General features: G+C 39.0%; 1 pseudogene; it reads left to right on the top strand.

The window, feature by feature from the left end:
* The first annotated feature begins 4,087 nt into the window (after window positions 1-4,087).
* LOC132692996 (small ribosomal subunit protein uS12 pseudogene) lies at window positions 4,088-11,416 on the top strand (annotated as a pseudogene).
* The last annotated feature ends 6,734 nt before the right edge of the window (window positions 11,417-18,150 follow it).

Raw genomic sequence — 18,150 nt, 5'->3', positions numbered from 1 at the left:
AGAGGCTTTTGTAACATGCTAATATAATATCACAGATCTTAAATGTCCTAACTAACCAGTTGTTAAATAAAGCCGGCCCCTTCTAAGTATTGAACTGATTGCATATGCTACAAGCTTGTCTTCAGAACATAACTGCAGTATATCTATGCACGTGATGTCTAATAATTAGTGGGTAACATAAGGTCAGTGAAACAAAATGGTGATGTGGCATACCGAGAATTGTACTTCAAATCAGTTTTATCCAGGTGATAAATCTTGCTGAATGTTTTTTCTACTTTTCTAACTTTGCAAAAAATATGTTAGAGTTTTAGAGTAGCATGTTTGATGAGAAGTTTTGTAAGCCTGTAACTGGGGCTTCCCGTGATCTGAGAGAACTGGGCACGGTCATGCAGAATGCCACTGCCACTAACCCAGACCATCTCCTGTGAAGAACTGGGGAGACTCAAGGAACCCAGCCTGATAATTCCTGATGCTTTGCTGCGAGTGCTTTCCATGGAATATCCCAATAGCATATTATTTCTGTAAGATTTGTGTGTCAATTCACAAAGCCTATGACCCAGTCCTATGAAGAACTACTTTGGGGGCATAGAAATCAAGGAATACTGAGAAAGGTAGGCTCTAGTGAAGTCTTTACCAATATCTATTTCAGAGAGAGCTGGGTAATTTCTAGATGTTCATCCCCAGCCCTGTTACTAAGGAGCAAGAAACCTCAGTGTCTGCATTATATACCTTAACAACTACAGCCGTAAACTTCAAGAGCAGTGTGAGTTATTAACACGTAACCCAGATGTCAGATGAGTCCCTCTGCCTCTCAAGATGGTTCAAATTCCCATTCCATATTTCTCCAGTGAAAGTCCAATGCCCACCCTCAGAGTCCTTGGGAATTCCCAGGGGACTTTCATTCTCATTGTTATTTCTAGCTCTGACTCGTGCTCCTGCTGATTAGTTTAACTGACAGATTATTTTGCCACGCGGCACACGCAGTCCCTGCTCTGCATCACGTTAAGCCAGACATGGAATGCGGCCCCTCTATCCCCACAGGACACTTGCTCGTATATGCACTGCACTCACACAGAGCAGAGTTTACCAAAGATTTGGGACAGTGATGGTGTTCTTACATTAACAAAAATATGATTAAACTGACCACTATACCCCACATCTTAAAAGATTTTAAGGTCTCTCACGTATTGCCCCAGCAGGTGCTTCCCTGCACATCCTGCTTGCTCAGTCTTCCCTACCTCCAGGTGTTTACGGTAGAGCACTGCAGTGATGACCATTTTTCCTTTGTGTCCGGCTACCCGTGCCCTCGGGATCCACCTTCCACCCAAGTAGCTTATGGTGTATTTCCCTAAAACAGATTCTGGCCCCAGCTGCCAAGACTTTTCCTCCTAATATGCATAGAATGAATTAAATCCTGACACTGGAAGATTCTAAAGCATTCTAGCATTTCTTGCACTACACTTCAGGGGTTCTTACGTGGGAACAATAAAAGCTCTCAGCTTACTTCACATCTCCCATCCTAAAGAGCATTGTGTTATCCAGTTCATCTGCTGCAGGTATGTCCCACCAAGCGATGACATTGTCACTAGGCTCCTGGAAGTTGGCCTGTTAGAATATTCAGGGTTTTAGTAATCCATAATAAATTAACTCAACCCCAAATTAAATTTAAAAAGACACATGCGCAAGAATGGAAAGGAAGTTGGATTCCTTCCCATAGCAGAACATGTGGGATTGGAGAATTTAAATGACATCAGGAAACAGCTGGTCTTCAGATCCAGTGATTAATAACCACATCGTTTTGAACTTTAAAATGGCTATTTCCCCAATTCTGCAAGATCATTCCAGTCAAAGAAATTGTTTTCTGTTTTGATATGAGGAATGGGACAGGGAGCAGGTATCTCTCTCCTCTTGAAGATGGTAGGTAATGAATATGATCAAATGATCCATGAGTTTGTATTCTTTCCTTTGAGTCCAAAAATACCCTTGCATGGACTACATCCCGGTCTGGAGGGCCAGGGTTTTAATGCCATGACCTAAAGTCCCAGCTACCTAAAGCCAATTCAAAAATAGGAGAATCGGGTAATATGTCATTCATCTTCTTTCCTCCTTAGAACTGCTGATGTCATGTCAACACCTTCGACGTTGTGGGCCTCAACTCTGTGATCTCTAACTCCTCCCACCCTCAGCCTGGCTCATGGACTTAATCTAAACCTTCCCTCTTATATTCCACTGAGCTCCAGCCCCAAATATCTTTATGCAGTTCCCCAAAAACACAAGGCATGTTCTGGTCTTAGAGCCTTGTACTGCTGCTTCTCTACTGGAGTGTTTGTCCTCCATATATCCATCCCCATGGCAGCTTCACCCACTTCATCCACTCATAAAGACTCTTTCTGACCGCCTTACCTAAAATGGGATCCTTGTCATCCTTTATCCCTCTTCCTTGTTTGATCTTTCTTCATAGAACTTACTGCTACCGATATCGTATTGTAACTTCTTGTCTATCTCCCCAGTAGAAAGTCCCTGAGATCAAGGACTTTGTTCAGGTCACCACTGTATCTCCTGTGCCTAGAACAGTGACTCCCACACAGTATATTGAATTAGTGAATAAATAAATTAATGAATGAGTGATAGCCTTGCCAGAAACTGTGTAACTTAGTGGTTTTATGAATAGACTTTTGAGGTAGCAAATCTGGTTCAAATTCTGGCTCCTCTCTTTAAAAACTATCTGGAGTTCACTGAATCACTGTCCTATATCACAGGATTATTGTACAGATTAAATGAGGTAACATATGAAAATTATTTAGCAGGATAAGCATCATCATTTTCCCGCTTCTTATTTTATATAGATGAGTGACCAGAGGTAGATTGAGGCAGAGGGACTGGGGCAGCATCTCTGATCTTGGGGATAACTTGTACAGAGAAGGAAATAAATCTCCCATTCCCTCATGAAGGCATCCTCAACCAATACCAAAACCCTTAAAAACATACGCTCACCTTGACTCAGCAATTTTATTTCTGTAAATGTATCCCAAAGAAATGATCACCTACGTGGGCAAAGATTCTGCTACACAGATCTTTAACAGAGTCTTATTCATAATAACAAGAGATTAGAAGTATACTAGGTATCCAAGAGGGAATATTTGATAAATTATGGTACAGCTGTATGATGTGATATTATTTGGCTATTTAGAATGAAATTGTAGAAGAAGAGTTAGTAAGAAGAGAAAATGCTTACATACACTCAAATAAAGGACTAGCATCGACAAAAAATCTGGGTGGTTGGAATCACAATGAATTGTATGTTCTTTGTATCTCTCTGGATTTCCCATATTTGCTTCAGTTAATAGGCATTGTTTTTATGATCAGTCTTCCAAATAAAAATTATAATAGCTTGTTAGCATGTCCACAGTAAAGCATTACTACATTTTATGGGGGGAGCCATGAGAGATGCCTAAACTTGAGGTAGTTTCCCAAGTTCTGAGAGAGTGAAATTTTCCCCCAAATGTCATGATTTTAGGTGAGCAATACCCCTAAACACTTTGGCACACAGCAGATACCAGAGTAGTCTAGCTTCATGACCATCAGGACCGCCTGTGCGTGTGTCCTGAGCTACTGCATTACTCTGTATTAGCGCATTTAACTGATGACATTAGCAATGTTGCATTTTAAAAACCAAATTGACTTACAGCATTACTCATTAGATTTAAATACTAGAGTGATTCATCATTTACTGTAAATCTATTAGATAAATTACACTGCAAAATTCACCATCGTCAGGGTGCCAGGCCTGCCTGGAAATTAAGAATGGGAAGGGAAATTGAAGGAGAGAGATTCCTGTCCGTGATTTGAAATTTAAACTTAGATAGCTATGGCAAGCATCCGAGCCTCAGCCAAAGAGGACAAGGCGTCTGCCACATGTCCAAGATATTCCACTCTAATAATAGCTTAGGACCTCTTTGGGAACAGGTTAATGCCTTGCTTCATAAGGAAAAATCTTGAATGTTAAAATACTTTTAGGATTATTTCCTTACCCTTAATATTTTTTTTTCCACAATGTAACTGGGCTGCAAATGTGATATATGCAAACATGGTTGGGTTTCTGCTGGTTAAATATAGTCCCAAACCAACAGCATGTTCGGCTGGGGGCCCTTGCTCACCAGATGTTATTCCACTAATAGTGAGTGAGCTCATCCTTGGTGTGGAAGGTTATTCATTTGGGAGAGAATAATGAAAGTGAGACAATCATTACGTCACCTTTTCCTGTACATTATTCTCCCCTGCAGCTAACAAGGAAAACATGCTGCCATGTTAGTAGTAAGCTAAGTCTTGTTCTTGCTTTTTTACATCTACTTAAAGTGAATCACAGGTCGATTCTAGTCCAAATTAATTTTAAATATATTATGTGATAATTTGCATTTGGAGAGTGAGACTTTGGGATGGTGTTTGTCTCAGACCCAAGCGTCCTGACTTTTTGACTGTGATTGTCAGCGCCTGATGCCCAGAGGCACTGTCCCCTCTTCACACCTTTGCAGGAGACACCTCCTTTTCCTCTTTTGGCCATTTGGGAGGCAAGGACTGCTGTTTCTGGAAACTTGAGGACTTCTGAATAACAGAGTAAACTTTTAAAATAATGTTCATGAGATCATCTCTCTTTTTTGTTTGAATGACTCATTTGGTGCTACCTATCAAACCCCAAGTTCAAGTTCAGAGTAGAATTAATTGATAGATAATACAGCAAATAGGGGCAATCTCTCTCTCTCTCTCTCTCTCTCTCTCTCTATCTCTCTCTCTCTCACACACATGCACACACACACATGTTTTATAAAAAACAAAAGCAATCTTTATCTGAAAAACTATTTTTTTAGAAAACACACATTTATCATTAATAACCTTAACTCATTACTGAATTCTATCACAGCTTTCTTTTAATTTCTTTAAATGGCTTTAACTTTCTGCCAAGGGCCTAAACTGACCTTGTTTTCTTAGTGTCTTATTCATCTTTACAGAACACGACCACAAAAGAAAATGAAACATCCGAAAATGGCCCACCTGATGAAGATCTTCAGCTGGGTGCCCAGCCTATTTTCCTCATGCTCCTCAAACTCTCTTAGACTGCCCACATCTTCACTTAGTCACCTACATGTCATCTCAGGGAGAAAGTTTGGTGCCTAGGCAAATTCTTGGCCCATTATAAAGCCTTCCATATCTTTTATTCCTATCGTGTTTTCCCATATTGGTCTCTACCCGGTATCTGTCACCTCCCATGGCACACTTTGTACAAAGAACAGTGAACTGAAACTCAGGACTTCTGGGGTAGTTCCCAACTTTGCCACTTTTTCTCTCTTCTCTTCCTTCCACCTTTCAGATTCATCATTTGTCGAATTGGAATAATATCACAGGTGACAAAAATCCTGAAATTCGTGGCACATACATGTTTAATAAATTTGAATACATTGGGACAGGCCCTCTTGCCTTCATGAGTCCCTTCTTCCATAAAAAGATATTAAAAATTATATTTTATTCTCTGACATTGGCTGTAGCAACATCTTTCTAGCTATGTCTCCTGAGGCAAGGGAAACAAAAGCAAAAATAAATTAAAAAATTAAAAACTTCTGCACAGTGAGAGAAACAATTAACAAAACTGAAAGGCAACCTACTGAATGGAAGAAGATATTTGCAAATGACATTTGCAATAAAGGGTTAGTATCCAAAATATATAAAGAACTTATATAACTCAATACCTAAAAACCAAATAATCCAATTAAAAATGGCAAAAGACATGAACAGATATTTCTCCAAAGAAGACATCCAGATGACCAACAGATACACGAAAAGATGTTCAAAATCACTCAACATCAGGGAAATGCAAATCAAAACTACGATGAGATATCACCTCATACCTGTAAGAATGGCTAAAATAAAAAGCAAGAAACAAAAAGTGTTGGTGAGCATATGGAGAAAAAGGAACCCTTGTGCACTTTTTGTGGAATGCAAACTAGTACAGTCACTGTGCAAGACAGCATGGAGGTTCCTCAAAAAGTTAAAAATAGAGCTATCATGTGATCTTGTAATCATACTACTGAGTACCCCCAAAATATAAAAATACCAACTCCAAGGGATACACGCACCCCTATGTTTATTGCACCGTTATTTACAAGCCAAACTATGGAAGAAATCCAAATGTCCATGGATAGATGAATAGATAAAGAAGAAGAGGTATATATACACAATGGAATATTATTCAGCCTTAAAAAACAATGAAATCTTGCCATTTGCAGCAACATAGATGGAGCTAGACAGCATAATGCTAAGCAAAATAAGTCAGTTAGAGAAAGACAAATACCATATGATTTCACTCATATGTGGAATTTGAGAAACAAAACAAATGAGCAAAGGGAAAAAAAGAGAGAGAGAAACAAAGAAACAGACTCTTAACTATGGAGAACAAACCAATGGTTACCAGAGGGGAGGGGGTTGGGAGGATGGGTAAAATAGGGGATGGGGATTAATGGTACACTTATGGGGGTGCCTGGCTGGCTCAGTCAGAAACACATGTGACTCTTGATCTCAGGGTCATGAGTTTGAGCCCCACGTGGGGTGTGGAGATTACTTAAATAAATAAAACTTAAAAAAAAAGCAAAACGAGTACACTTACCATGATGAGCACTGAGTGATGTATAGAATTGACTATATTGCACACCTGAAACTAATATAACACTGTATATTAACTATACTGGAATTAAAATTTAAAACTTAATAAAAAAAATTTACATAACTTGGGGCATCTGGGTGTCTCAGTCAGTTGAGCTTCTGACTTTAGCTGAGGTCATGATCTTGCAGTTCGGAAGTCAAGCCTCACATCGGGCTCACTGCTATCAGCACAGAGCCCACTTTGGATCCTCTCTCCCTTTCTCTCTGCCCATGCTCCATTTGCATGCTCTCTCCCTCTCAAAAGTAAATAAACGTTAAATTTTTTTTAATTTACAAAACTTGGGGTGCCTGGGTGGCTCAGTCGGTTAAGCACCCGACTTCGGCTCAGGTCATGATCTTGTGGTTCATGAATTCGAGCCCCGCGACTGACTCTGTGCTGACAGCTCAGAGCCTGAGCTTGCTTAGGATTCTGTGTCTCCCTCTCTCTCTGCCTCCTCCCTGCTCACTCTCTGTCTCTCTCTCTCTCTCAAAAATAAGTAAACATTTAAAAAATTTACATAACTTAAAAAAATTATATTTTATGACTATGTTGGTATAATAAATATATTAATGTTATAAATTAAAACATAAAAGTTCATTTCTTTCTCTTCTGATGTCAAAAGAATTAAAATGCTTTCATGAGCCCCTAAAAGTATTGGGACCCTGCAGCACTGTGCCTAGTAAACAAGTCAGCACTATCCACACCACAAAGTCCCCACAGAGGTATCACAGTTTGCTCTCTTCCCTCTATCCCAGAGGGCTTTTGTTGTTCCCTCCTCCCTTCTTTCCCCTTTTTTGCTGATTTTCACTGGAGATAAGTTGCATCTTCCAGCCTCCTTTAGGTTCTTCAACTCTGCTGAGTCAAGACACGCTTGCAAACAGACACAACTCAAAGAATTAAAAATATCAACAACTATCCTAGGAAAATGGAGGATGATTCAGGTTCAGTCTAAGGCTGCTATCCTCTACCATGTCTAGAGACACTGCTAAGTAGATCAAAACCTCTTCTAAGTGGAGAGGTATATATGCAGAGAGATTTCTGGAATCATATGCATCAAATTTTAAGAATAGTTGTTTGTTTGTTTGTTTGTTTGTTTGTTTGTTTGTTTTTAGAGAGGGAGAAAGAGAAAGTGCAGAGGATAGGGGCAGAGAGAGAGAGAGACAATCCCAAGTAGGTGCTACACTCAGTATGGAGCCTGACCGAGGATTTGATCCCACCATTGTGGGATCATGACCTGAATTGAAATCAATAGTTGTACGTTCAACCTACTGGGCCACCAAAGCACCCCTTAAGAATGGTTTTTATTTAAAAAAAAAAAGAATGGTTTTTATTAGACTGTTGGCTTTGGGTGATTTTACTTTTTCTTCTCAGAGATTTCTATATTTCTCACATTTTTGAAATGAGCATATTTTTTAATAGAAAGGATAAAAATAGTAAAACTTAATTTTAATAAGGATCAACTAGTGTATTTTTCCAGAATAGGCACTGACTCAGATTCTATTTCCCCATTCCAGAACAGTTCCTGCTCTCTAAAGTACACCTACCAAATCCATGCCCTTAGACAGTTCCTTTTCAGGGTAACTCTGGACTTGGCCATAGAACTTGCTTTGGCCAATGGGATAATGCTGCCAGCGGAGGTTTAAATAACCATTTTCCTGCGACCATGTTTTTGGTTGGAGACGAAGGCACGTCTTTTAAAAGATTTTCATGTTTCTTTTAACCAACACGATCACCAAGAGAAAGAGGAAAAACCTTTGTATTTTCCTTTAACACATTTTCCATTTGCTATCACCTGAAAGTGCAAAAGAACTTCAAGTGCCTCAGTAATTAAAAGGAAGGAGTTAATATGCTGAAACACAGTAATTTGAATATTTTTCTCAGTGGGTGGCCTGGCAAATACACACACGCACTCGCGCGCACGCACGCACACACACACACACACACACACACACACACACACAGTGGCTCTGATCTAGCCAACCATATGGCCCTCATTTTCTGTATCTATTTCTATTTATGTTAACTCAAGAATTCTGCCACTGTAAGACGGCTGACTAACCTTTTGCCCCTTGTTTCTTTCTTGCATTAAACAGAGGGCTTAGCTTGAAACATTTCTTGGGTGCTGTTTTCTTCAGTTTTCCTCACATGGGAAAAAGAGTTCAAGGCTAAACTGCTCAGTAAAAAATTACATTTGGACTATTATTTTCTTCTAAACTGCTCCCCTATCTGCACTGTCTAAATTCTTTTCCTTTTGTATTTCATTTATTTAAGGCCATAGTCTTGCCATCTTCTTTTCTACCAAGAAAGAAAGCAAAAGATCCTGAATGATTTTAACACATGAGGAGTCAGAAGTAGTAAACAATCCAAAACCTACTGAGAGCCCACCATGGGCCTTGCGTCTTACTGAACATTACAGGAAGTTATAAGTGGTTCCTGGCGAAACTAAGAAGTCTGCTGCCTGGGTGTCCGCAAGCTCTCCGGTCTCAGGGTGGGTGGGGACCGTGGGGAACTGGATAGCACAAGCTCAGGCTAAAAGGGCAGCTGCTACTCAGCTCCAGCCAACTGTTGCCATGTGGGAATGTAGGCCCTGTCTTGCCGGGTCAGCTAGTTTTCCCCAAAAAGCTAGAAATCAAGATTTTTGCACGTAATCTCTCCATTAAAAAAGTTGTCAACCGATTCAAATTTTTTAAAAAAAACTGTGTGGGCCAACAAATGTGCAGGCCAAATCAAATAAGTCTGCAGGCCCGATTTGGGCCACAGCTTGCCAGTTTGCGCCTTCTGCTTTGCATTATAAACTTCCTCTGAATTTAAAAATGCTTACCGCTCAAAATGACTTGGTGACATTTATAGTGATCTCTGTACATTTTATGGGGAAAAACCTTGAATAAGCCTTCCTGTACACAAATTCTAAACAATAAAATCAGCCACTTCATCATTCAGTGCTACAAGGCAAAGTAACCTCTTGACAGAATTTTTCACTTCTAAATAATTGTTTTGCTGTCATGTAGATTCAGCCTAAATTATGTATGTAGCAAGTCTTACTATTGTATTTTTTAGGATCAGGTCTATATTAGCACCCCCACTCCCAATGTACACAGATATAAAATACTACCCCATAACAAAAATGACCCCTACAGAAGATTATTTGGGGTTCCTGCAGGATTATTATTGCTGGATATAACAAGTAGCTGGCAAGGATGTGGAGAAATTGGAACCTTTGTACCTTGTCGGTAGGAATGTAAAAATGATGCAGCTATGTAAATAGTATGATGGTTTCTCAAAAAATTAAAAATAGAATTACCATATGATCCAGAGATCCCACTTCTGAGTATATATATCCAGGGTCTTGGATGAAGCAGGGTCTTGAAGAGATATGTGTACATCCGTGTTCGTAGCATTATTCACAATTGCCAAAAGATGGAAGCAACCGAAGTGTTCATTGACAGTTGAATGGAAAAGCAAAATGTGGTCTATACATCCAATGGAACATTATTCAGTCTTAAAAAGAAGGAAATTCTGACACATCTGTAAGACAGCTGACGAACCTTTTGCATGGATGAATCTTGAGTGAAACAAGCCAGTCACAAAAAGGCAAATACTGTATGATTTCACTTATATATCTAAAGTAGTCAAATGCAAAGGAACAAGAAGTAGAATGGTGGTCGCCAGGGGCTGAGGGGAGAAGGAAAGAGGTAGCATTTATTTAATGGGTGTGTGTATCGGGGTTCTCCAGAGAAACAGAACCAAAATGATGTTTATTTATATACATAGAGATTTATTTGAAGAAAGTGGCTCGTGCAATTATGGAGGCTGGCAAGTGGGAAATCTGCAGGGTAGGCCATCAGCCTGGAGACCTAGGGAGGAGCCAACGTCACAGTTTCAGTCTGAAGGCTGTCTGCTGGTAGAATTCCCTCTTGCCTGGGGGTGGTCAATCTTTTATTTTATTCAGGCCTTCAACTGATTATAAGGCCTATCCATGTTATGGAGAGGAAGCTGCTTTACCCAAAGCCTACCAATTTAAATAAAAATATCACCCAAAAAGCACCCTCAAAGAAATATCCAGAATAACATTTGACAAAATAGTTGGGCCCTGTGACCTGGTGACGTTCTCACTTAAAATTAACCATCACAATCAGTATAAAATGCCCGTTTCACAGGATGAGTTTCTGGAAATTAGTTGCATATAAATGTGAATGTACCTAACGCTACTGAAATTTACACTTTAAAATGGTTAAGATGGCAAATTTTGGGTTATGTGTATTTCACCACAATTTTGTTAAACAATATATTAGATCTTTCACTTGGGCCTGTAGCACCAGCAGGATGAGCAAGTGGTCGAGGTCTTTGTACTGCCAGGAAGCTCCGCAGCCACAAACAGGAATGATAAACAGTACAAGGAAGCCCATTTGAGCACAGCCCTAAAGGCCAACTCCTTTGGAAGCACTTTACATTCAAAGAGAATTTTGCTTGAAAAAGTTGGGGGTGAAGCTGAACAGTTAAATTCTGTCATCAGGAAATGTGTCAGGGGCCCGCTGATCAAAAATGTCAAGAAACTCACAGCTTTCATACCTATATTGCAGAAAACAATGAAGTTCTGGCTGTTGGATTGGTTGCAAAGATCATGCTGTTGGTGACATTTCTGGTGACAACTTTATTGTTGTCAAAATAGCCAATGTCTCTCTATTGACCTTCTGCAAAGGCAAGAAGAAAAGACCAAAACCATAAGTTTTGATGATTTGATGATGCAAACATGATAGTAACAAACTTTCATATGTTAAAAAAAAAAAAAAGTACATTAGAGAGAGAAATTTTCTTTCACTAAATACCAAAATAAATCTTTCCATAAGAGACATTAGGGTACACACCGGATTATATCCTAACTTCAGGGATTTGTAAATGACCCCTAAAATGTTCTCCACGTAGCAAATTTCTATAAAAGTTTGAGAGGGTAAATTATTAATTTTCAAAAAAGCTATTCCTGTGGGGAGTTAAGATTATATAATCCAGGTATACTGCTTCCTGGAGATATAATTTTCCTTGGGAATAGAGCATAGAGAGTAAGGGAAACAGAAGTTAATACATTCCTCTGATTGTGGCCATCAATAACAAACTTTTCAACTGAAGTGTTGATAATGTCTAAACAACAGTCAATTCATGGATTAATCCTTTAATAAATCACAATAATTTTAATATTTGTGTAAACATAGCTATGAACCTAGGAAGTAGAATCTGAGTCATAGGATAAGAAAATCCATGCTTGTGATGCTTTTCAGGTAGGTTTTCTGGAATTTCATGCTCATCCTTGGGGATTCTTAATGAAGTAAGTGAGGTATTGTTTAGTGACTATTATGGCAATCTTAGCTTGGAGACTCAGATCATTCACTCAATTGCCTGTATGTTAGAGAAAGTCTTCCTAGTACAAGTTTCCAAAACTGAAGCTTAACAGATGTGACAAGAAGCACCCTTTCTTTTGTCCCACTCTAACCCAGTCATTAGTGTATCCTATTAACAAGATTATATGATCCTAACGCTAAAGATCAGGGTAGGATTATGGCAGTAAAATAATTACCAATTATAACTTAAAGGTGATATAAGTTCTAGTTACTCTAAATTCCATAGGAAAGATCAATATAGTTTTTTAATTTTATTAACAGTTTCTGTAATGGCTTTTTAACCCCCCCATGAAATTAGAGAGTTAAATAAGGTAGATAATCACTGTTGAGACAGAAAGTGAACTCTCCTTCTCCATGAGAAGGTGACCCTTCCAGAAGCCTTCCAGTCTCCAGGAAGTGCTAACTCTTCACCAAAGTGCTAACTCTTTGAGAAGCTCATTTAGGCCTAAAGACATCAAGTCTGATGATGTGATGACAGAGGTGCTGGCTGAAATGGTGAGCTCAGCCCATTGCAATTTCATACTTTTGAGTCTCCCTGTTTTGGAAAGGAATTTTTATTTTCTTTCATCTTTACTTCATTTTTTAAAAATCCTCAACTGTACATACAAACTTGGCAAACCAGTGAATCATAACTATGAAGGAAATCTATAAAGGCCATCTAGCATATTTCTCTGCTTCTGAGTAAATCCAAACTTCAAACTTAAGTCTACCTTTTCTTTTCTTTTTTTTAATGTTCATTTATTTATTTGGAGAGAGTGAGAGAGAGAGAGAGAGAGAGAGCGCGAGTTCACACTTGCGCGTGAGCAGAAGGATCAAGGAGAGAAAGTGCTCGAAAGGATCCCAGGCAGGCTCCACTCTGTCAGCTCAGAGCCCCAGCGCCTGATGGGCGGCTTGATGTCACCAACTGTGAGATCATGACTGCAGTGGAAATCAAAAGTCGGACGCTTAACTGAGTCACCCAGGTGCCCCAGTCTACCTTTTCAATGTATCTCTAGGGAAGACTTTTCCCTAACTGTCCCCCCTCCACCCTGACCCAGGCTAGGTTAGGTTTCACTAGTGTAAACCTCCACAGCATATAGTATTTCTCCTTCAAAGCTTATATGGCAAATAAAACCAAATAATTACTTAAACTTTTGGTTTAAGATGGCTGACTAAACTCACACTTGGGCCTCTCTTCTCCTCCCAAATCCCGTTGATGTGATGAAAGAAATGCAACAATCAAAAAATAATAATAATTTAAAAGTCAATAACAGGAAGGGCACCAATAGACCAGAAGAGTATGGAATTTCCAGATTTAATACAGGTTGGGAGAGAACTTTTGGAGACAAAGAACCAGAAACTTCATGTAAGTAATAAAAGAGACTGCTAGACAAATTTTCCCTTTAGAGAATGCGAGTAAGACCTGATCAAAAGTAGCAGGGGCTAGTAGGTAACGGAGTCTGAGAGGTTGGCGTATAGTTGAGGGTCCGGGGAATATCTGCTTCAGCTTGCAACTCTCAGAACCACTGACATAGCCTCAGCCCTAGGGTAAAGCCATGTATACGTTTTTAAAAAGCCAAATAAAGTTAGAGCTCTGGTGAGTAACACCCCAACTGTAAGCACTGGGACTTGATAAGATAGGCAATAGCCCCCACAACTTATAACTAGCATGAAGGACAGGGAGCTGCCCTCACACACAAGACAATATGCAGCCATCCATAAAGAGAAGAGTCCATTTGACCACCCCCAGCCCACCTGGTCCTCCCCTTCCTCCCAACCACTATAGCTACCTGCTAGAATAGGAATCTGTGTCCACTGCCGGAGATCAAACATCTTCAAACATGCAGCCGCCCATATAGATCTTTTTACAAATGTAAAGAGACAATAAAAAAAAAAAAAAAAAAAAACCTGCCAAATATTGGAATAAAACCAAATTGTTTCATTTTGTTATTTTGTTTAGTTGGATCAACCTCTGAGAAAATGGAGTTAATACAGGAAATGAAAGATAATTTTAAAAGCATATAATTATTATCCGAAGAGAAATTAAGAGACTATTGCACCCATGAAAACAGAATAGGCTGCTGTGAGAAAGATCAATTACAGTTTTCAAAGTTAAAAATGTGATTAGCTAAATTTAAAAATATTTCAACTTTTTTTTAATATTAAAATTAAGATTTGCCTCTAGACTACTACAGACATTGAGTAATCTTTTCAAGTTTTTTGAACTTTGATAGTCCCATTTATGCAAATTGCCTGTTTATATCTTTTGTCCATTTTTTTTCCTCTTGGGTCACTTGTGTATATTCTGTCTATTGATATGTTGCTTGATATATATGCGGAAGATATATTCTCTCAGCCTGTCACTTGCCTTTTAACTAACTTTCAATTCAAGAATTTAAAATTTTTATAGAGACTAAACTATAATTGTTTTCTAAAAGCTGTGGGCTGTATTTTCCCTTAAAAGTGTTTTTTCCAACCCCAGGGTAATAATAGAACTTCTTCTGCTAACTATAAGTATTAAAACCATTTTATCTCTCTGAATATTTTACAGTTTCCTAATCTGTAAAATGGAAATAATATCTTCCTTACAAGGTTGTTGTGAGAATGAATAAGAAAACATATGTAAAATATCTAGAACACACAGGCACTCAGTAGGCTTAGCTGTGGTGGCCTTATTGTGGAAATAAGAAAATTGAGAGCAACGAAGTAATGGCAACTGGCCAAGATTAAATACACATAATAATAACAGCCTCTCAAGTAAGTCATTGATTCGGGGCTACCAGATTAACAGCCTCTCCTTAGCCACTGTTATGGACTTGGACAGTTGGATTTTCTTTTCTATGACTTTATGTTAAACAAGTACACAGACACACTAAAAATAGCTTACCCCCCCTCAACCCCCGTTCAGTGAGGAAGACTGTTTATATGTTTGGGGTTTAGGTTTGTCATTCCTTTCTTTTCTGTCTCCTGCCTGACCGACTATCAGGCATCCATGGATTTGTCTTTCCCTATTCTCACATTGTCATTTTCACCCTGTCTTTGCTTCGCATCTATCAGTCCACATGCTATGTCCCTAAAGCATGGAGTGTTGATGTCACCAGTGAAGGATCCAGGATTGCCAAACTCCACAGGGGGGAAGAAACACTTCTGACTCTTCTCCCCAAATTCTTAAGTGTCTCATCTCATTCTCACCTAAATTATTCAACAACCTCCTTGCCTCTCACCTTCCTATCCACCTCCAACTCCTTCCCACACACATATCCTCCATTCTGCTGCCTTAAAAATATTTCTCTTTTTTTAATGTTTATTTATTTTGAGAGAGAGTGTGTGTGGAAGGGGCAGAGAGAGGGAGAGAGAGAATCCCAAGCAGGCTCCACGTTGTCAGTGCAGAGCCCTACGTGGGCCTTGATTTTATGAACTGTGAGATCATGACCTGAGCTGAAATCAAGAGATGCTTAACTGATTGAGCCACCCAGGTGCCACTTAAGAATTCTTCTAAAGCAAAATCTAATCATATTACTTTTTACTTAAAACCCATTAGTTGCTCTGCCACTCACTAGCTGTGTTTGGCACTAGGAAAATATTCACCTTCAGGTGGTCACTTTCTCCATTTGAATAATAGGCATAATAAAGGTGATCCATTGCTTTTAATATAAATTTAAACATCTAAGCCTGGCCAGTGAGTCCTTGCATGACCTCCAGCTTCATCCCAGCCATTCTCTCTCTTGCATTTCTTAGTCCAGTCACCCCAGTTCTCTTTCCATTCCTGGAGCACAACACACTCACTCTTAACTCTGTAACTCCACACACACTGTTCCATCTGCAAGAGTACTCTTCCCCCTGCTCCCTGTGCCCTTCCATCCATTGACTTCCATTCATTGACTATTCTTGTTTATACTTCAATTTACTCCTGAACTATATTTCTAACACATAATTGTCTCTGAATAAATATTTGTTGAATAAATAACTTACCAAATATTGAATATCTACTTTATTTATAATCTGCTATATTAATAATTTTATGCACATTATCTCATTTAATGCTCAAAATTCCTGTGAGATCAATATCATTATTCTCATCATTGAAGATATTAAAACCAAGTCTGAGAAAGCTTGAGTAACATGTCTGAGTTCATACAGTTATACAGTTATAAGTGGAAGAACTGGTATCCAAATCCAGGTCTGTGTGACTCTGAAGACCAAGGATGGAGTAAAATAAGGGGTTAATAAGGACATGAAAGAAGAAGTAATAATAAAGTCAAATCCTAAACATAAAGCCATCAAGAATAAGGCCTTCTTGAGCAGAGTTTGCACAGGTTTTCAGAAGCAGCAACAAATCCTTGAAGCCTGACTTTTTCACCAACTCCTGGAGAGAGATACCAAGCAGTGGGTTCTCTTGGCTGGCAAAGAGGTGTGGCAAACATTCCAGATAACCCTCTCCCATGATCACTCTTATTCCATGGCATCTCTAGCATGACAAATTAGGAATTAAAAGGTTCTTTTCATACTAGTAGATCTCTATCTTTCAATGCCATGAAATACAGTCCTAAGACATTTCTTCTTAAGAAATGTTAACATGGGCTGTTACCCTGACATACAAGTTTACCAAAAAAATCATACTTATATTAGAATAGAAGTAATGTTGATACAAAGGATAAGCGACTGGGGTGCCTGTGTAGCTCAGTTGGTTGAGCATCTGACTCTTGATTTTGGCTCAGGCCATGATCCCAGGGTCATGGGATCGAGCCCTGTATTGGGCTCTGCACTGAGCATGGAGCCTGCTTGGGATTCTCACTTTCTCTTTCCCTCTCCCTCTCCCCACTTCTCATTCTCTCTCTTTAAAATAAAAAAAATTAAAAATTAAAAAAAATTTTAAATAAACAATAAGCTACTTAAGCATCCATTTCCAGGATTTGGGACAGTCTAATTTGTAGTCATAGACTATAGTATTTTAGTGTGCTATTCATGATCATAGATTATAGGTACAGAAATAAAAACATGGAACAAATATAGGTCTCCATCTCTTCAAAAGATTTGAGTGCCTTTATTCTTTGCTCATTATAAGAAAATACAAACAGCCACACCTTGTGGTATTTCTAAGTTTGCTGAGACTTTTTGTTAATGGCATGTATCAAATAATTTTATAGTGGTTTTGTCCTCAGACAACGCTGACTTCAAATAGTGAAGAAGGTAACTTCCTCTGATGATGGACATAATGATGAATAGAGGTCAAAGGGAAGAAGGAGCAACATGTATTAATGATGGAGTGGTCCAAACACAGGGACTGTGAATGAGGCACTCAAATCATAATGGATAGATAAATTGTGAAGTGAAAGATGCAGGGGCAGAGCAATGGACCAAATACATTACATTTGTAGTATGTGTATGTGTGTTTTAATCATGTGCATGTATTTTCATTTCAAAACAAAACAAGAATGCACAAGGTTGCCCAGAAATGCAAGGCTCAGGTGTTTGGGGCACAGTCAAGTTCACCCAACCTACCATGGATGCAGTCTTTCAGGAGCAATCCTGAAATAAATACACAACTTTCATAAAGTTGAGGCTTAAATAGGTCCTCTGTACCCCACCTAGAGAGAACATGATGGCCCATAGGAAAGCCAAGGAAGAACAATGGGAAAACTGAAAAAGAAATGGGCATCATGGTACCAAGGAAAATGAGAGCTGAAAATTAAGAATTTATCCCCATTCAGGAGCAAGCTTCCAAGCTCAGTGTAAGTCTCTGTCTCTGTTAGGTCTTTCCGGAATAGTAGGAGGCTTTTCAGACTATCATGGCTAGACAACATTCTCCACTTGTCTCTACTTGCTCTGAAGCAAGTTTCTGATGATCACTTGGCTTTGTATGTATCTCGACCACAGAGACAATATGTCCTAATCAACACAAGGAGGGTGGAATGAGGGGTGATCCTAGCTCACCTTGAAGGTGCACCATATTTAAATAAATAAATAAAAAGAAAGTCATTTGTATACAGACAAGATAATAGTGCTGAAAGAGTTTTTGTTTCCAAGCATTTCCTTCTATCAAGACAGCTAAATCATTAGGTATTCATTTAGCTCAGGGAAGATATG

The sequence above is a fragment of the Panthera onca genome, chromosome B1, assembly GCF_046562875.1.
Source record: "Panthera onca isolate mPanOnc1 chromosome B1, mPanOnc1 haplotype 2, whole genome shotgun sequence".
NCBI lineage: Eukaryota > Metazoa > Chordata > Mammalia > Carnivora > Felidae > Panthera > Panthera onca.
The sequence above is the reverse complement of the archived record's forward strand: the minus strand, read 5'-3'. Positions and strand labels throughout refer to the sequence as shown.